A 5451-nucleotide genomic window follows, 5' to 3' on the forward strand; every position below is an offset into this window, starting at 1 on the left:
AAATTGACAAATAATTAAATATGCATTCAAATCTATAAATCGTTTCACCTTATTGTTACAACACCTACCGTAGAAGACATAAAATATACCTAATAACAAAAAATTATTATGATAGGATTTTTAAACTTCAAATTAATAAATAAAATATGTTATTAATTAATGTTTATTTTTTAAATAGGTAATACTTAATTAAAATTTCGATCTACATATTATACTATGATGTGGCTAGGTATTACATACTATAGGAGTGTTATGTCAATGGGTGACATATTCACTCAAATCACCGATGTACAAAAAAACTTAAACATAACTTATATATGCTTATTATACCCTAAACTATTGTACAACCCAAATGATAAAACGATATATAATATTATACCATGGGTACCATGAAAATTTCAAGTCCTTCTTGCTATATCATGCTTTTGGCTGTATGTGTTGCGGTTATGCGAATCAGTCAGCCAGGACTTGTTCCCTCATATACATAATATACAGAAGATATACGCAATACGCGTACATATATCATATTAGTACATACTCGAGTATATAATATGTATATACCCAAGTATATAATGTAAATGTATTACTATTAGTATATTTAAAGGACCATGAAACAAAAAAATGATTTTTGCTTAATTAATAGTTAGTTAATTATTATAACTAACGGTGGTACTAAAATTTGTATACGTCGATTTGTTAACGCGCTAGAGCCAAAGAGAGATAGCCGCGTGACGTCACAAGATCACACGGCGCGGCGGCGGCGTATACTTTTATACAGGAATCACCGACGCGGTCTAGATTATTTATTTATAATTTTTGTTATAATATTCAATTATATTATAAATAACTTCGTAGACACAACAATGAACAGACCTATACAATTAATACTCTATTTGGTTAGTTATGTTTTTATCTAAAATAAGACTTATTCTATGTTGACGAACGTCGATCAACCGCATTTTCCGTTTACACGTCTTCGTAAACGGACGTATTTTTCAACTAAACATTTTCATCGTTGGAATTTTGTTTTACGAGGTAAAGTAATGTATTATAAATTATAATAATTTTTATTTTATTTATTAATAATAATAATTTGTTAATTACATATTATATATTTTATATAAAGTGGAAACAGTTATAAGTACCTATATTATGTTATATTATATTATAATTTATAAGAAGTGTTCTCGCATAAGCAAAATATGTTTTATAACAATTTGTATTTGTTTTTGACAGTGTATTGCAAATATTTAAATATGTCAATACGTCCATATAGTTTTGAGCCCACTGTGAACGATATTGATATGGCTGATATTCAGCCGGGTAGAAATGAACCAGATATACCAGAACAATTAGAGGGTCGTTCAAAAATTAATGTGAAGGATTGGTGTTTATGTAATAAATGTATTAGGTTTACTACTGACCAAGAGTGTATTTGTTGCTTTGAGTTAGAAAAATTACATAAATTACTACCACAGAGTAACAAAAAAACATGTATAACGGAGATAAGCTCATTTTCAAAAATTATTTTAGATGAAGAAGTAAGTCATAGATTAGGTACCTACATAATACAAACACAGTGAATTCAGTTTTTTAATTTTGTCCTCGATATTATTTATTACGTTTATTAGGTTCTCAATATTACACGACAACAAATCATTGTTAAATCAAAAAATAAAAGCAAAAAAAAAACGTTATGTTCATCACAACCAACAAATAAGATGTGGAGGTATATTTGTTATAAACAATTTACTCATTGGATAAACTCGTGGAATTCTATAGGAAAAGGTAGGATGACTACAAGTCCATTGATAATATAATGCAATATGTTAACTAATGCTTTTAAATATGTATAGGAACGTATAAATACAAGTAATTAAATTTTTGGTTTTATATAGGTAATCGTATTGTTATTCCGTCGTGTGTTGTAAATAAAATTCGGCAGAAATATCCGGAACAAGACGGTTGTTATGTTGGTTATAAATCATGTACACTGTAAACATAATATATTAGTTATATAATATATTATATTATAAGCATATTATTACCATGCATAATTATGTAATAAACTATTATTAATATATAAAATATAAATATTTCAATATTTGTAATATTAATGAGAACACTTCTTATAATTACATTTTAAGCATACAATATTCACATATTTATTTTAATATGTATGTACCTATTTTATAATATTATCTTAATGTCCTTGTCCTATAAGTTATAACCATATCAATTAATATAATAATATATTTTATGTTTTGATATTAAAGTATTTACATTAAAATTAAAAATTATTCACATTAAAATAAAATGGTGTAATTTATTTTAGGGGTAAAATGGTTCTTTGTTCTGTATTTGGTTGCAATTCAAATAATGATAAGAAAAGGGCAACTTGCAGCCAATCTGAAAATATAAATTTTTATAGTTTTCCAAAAAGAAATAAATCACCACTTAGATTTAAACAATGGTTAGTGTTATGTAAACGTAAAGATTTTGTCCCGGGTAGTGGATCTAGAATATGTTCAAAACATTTTCAAGAAAAAGATTTTACAGAATCGAGTAAACTACAAAAACAGCTACTGCCAAATGAAAAAATAAAGTTATATTTAAATTCCGATTCTATTCCAACTATTTACAAAGTCGATGATCTTAGACCCAAAACACCTCGAAGTATAAGAATATCCCGAAAAAGAAACGAAGAAGATATTATATCAAAACAAAATTCAACTAACACATCTGTAAAAAAATTAAAAGTTGACAATTTCGTAAACAATTTTAATGAATCTGATTCCGAAAACGATAATGTACTAGATATTGATAATCCAAATTGTATTTACTTCAGTGATAATCCGAATGATAAAGGCATACAGTGTGATTTAGGCAATGAGTGCTACGAATTGTATAAGCCTACAAATGACATATCTTTTGAAATAGAAGACCAAGAAGAAGAAGAAGAAGAAGAAGAAGAAGAAGAGTATGAAGAAGAAGAAATGTATGAATGTAAACAGACAAAGCAAAAACCATCATCAAATATAGAAGATGATTCTTGTTTTTTTGTATTTTGGGATTGTTTACTGCCACTTTTTAATCGTTGCCGTCAATGTAATTCTACAGTTGTATCCGTCCAACATTATATCCAAGGGGCATTACTTTCTATTATAACTATATGTGATAGAAACCATAAATTAATTTGGCGTTCACAAAATAAGAGTAATAAACGTCCATTAGGAAATATATTGATTGGATCTGCTTTGACTTTATCTGGAATTCTGTACACACAAATGGTAGCTTTCTGTGATTCATTAAAACTATCGTTTTTTTCTCGTCCAGTTTATGATAAAATAATTAAGCGTTATACTGGACCAGTCATTTGTAATATTTGGGAAGATCAAAAGAAAAGTACAATTAACAGTATTAAAAATTCAGAAAATGATATTTGGTTAGCCGGAGATGGGCAGTATGACTCTCCAGGCTTTTGCGCCAAGTATTGCATTTATTCGGTAATGGATTTACGTAGTGGAAAAATAGTGGACTTTAAACTTGTACAAAAAGGTATGGTAAAAGGAGACTTAGAAAGAAAAGGTTGTGAATTATTACTTAATGATTTGACTAAAAACCAAAATTTTAATATTAAATTGTTTCTTACTGATCGACATAAAGGAATTCGTTTTTACATTAGAACACAACATCCTGAAATACAACATGAATTTGATGTGTGGCACCTATCTAAAAGTTTGATGAAAAAAATGAAAACTTTAGAAAAAAAACATGAAAATGCATATTTATGGAAAAGTAGTGTTAATAATCATCTTTGGTGGGCTTCGCAAAACTGCAAAGGTGACGGTCAATTATTAGTTGAAAAATTCACGTCTCTACTACATCACATAAAAAATGAACATGAATGGGAAGAAAATGGAGTAACAAAAACATGCGATCATGATCCATTAACAGACGAAGAAATAAATAAAAAATTATGGTTAAAATCCGATGACGAATCATACTATGCATTAAAAAAAATTATAACTGCCAAAGATTTTATAAAAGATTTGCCACATGCAAAACATTTTGTGCATACTGGCCGCTTGGAATCTTATCATAATGTAAGGCTAAAATATATGCCAAAACGAATTCATCTGAAATATAGAGGTATGTACATAAGATCCATCATGGCTATATTGGACCATAATTACAATACAAATAAACAAGTAGTAGGTGATAAAATGGTATACTCGAAACCGTTAGGGAAATACACAATAAAAAATGTATATGAGCGTACTGATAATGATTGGCGAAAACAAATTATGGAAGAAGTACTCGATTTGGCAAAAAAAAAAACAAACGAATATAATATCATAACAATACCAGAAGAAATTGAAATTCCTAAGTCCATAGCTCCAATACCAAGACCAAATATTGAAGAAATACGGTCTAAAAGATATTCGAGATTTACAATTTAATTTTATAATATTCTCTTAAAAGTGTTTATATTGTTATTTTTAGTTTTTAAAACAATAAATATATTATATTCATCTGATAATCTAGGTATATAAAAGTATATATTTATGTGAAATATCGAAATAATATTACATCAATGTCAATTCTAAATTCTAATACCATAGTTAATAGAGGTAATATAAATTAATTACGTACATTTAAATTTAGTAAAACGACAAAACGTTCACTAACATTTATTAAAACCCACTGACTTATGATAATTGTCTTAATTTTTATTTTTTGTTGAATATAACAAAAATTATAAATAAATAATCTAGACCGCGTCGGTGATTCCTGTATAAAAGTATACGCCGCCGCCGCGCCGTGTGATCTTGTGACGTCACGCGGCTATCTCTCTTTGGCTCTAGCGCGTTAACAAATCGACGTATACAAATTTTAGTACCACCGTTAGTTATAGTAATTAACTAACTATTAATTAAGCCAAAATCATTTTTTTTTGTTTCATGGTCCTTTAAGATATAATTTCTTTATTCGAAACCATAAGCGTGCGACGATTTGATGGATCCTTTTATCTCATCTGCCAGAGTAACTAATGGCAAACATTTAAAATGCTAATTTTTACTAATTATTTTCCTATAACCAATAGCAACCATTTAAAAACAAAAATTTCTATCGTAAACCTCAAAATACCTGTTTGAGCACCTCTCCGGGTATAATTGTGAATCTATTTCATTTAGGGACTCACTCAAAAATACACAAATATGTCCAGAGGCTTAGGAGGAGATAAATTACATACAGACAAACATTCATTTTTATATATATAGACATAGATTGTTATTATTTTCACCCACCCAATTAATTTTACCAAGGAAAATTATTATAAATTAAAACCTTCCCCGTGACTCGACCGAATTATTAGTGAAAACTGAAAACCGTATTAAAATAAGTAGTTCTTTGCGAGATATGCTCGTACATACAAAAAGGGGCTTC

Source organism: Acyrthosiphon pisum, chromosome X (assembly GCF_005508785.2).
Source record: "Acyrthosiphon pisum isolate AL4f chromosome X, pea_aphid_22Mar2018_4r6ur, whole genome shotgun sequence".
Lineage (NCBI taxonomy): Eukaryota > Metazoa > Arthropoda > Insecta > Hemiptera > Aphididae > Acyrthosiphon > Acyrthosiphon pisum.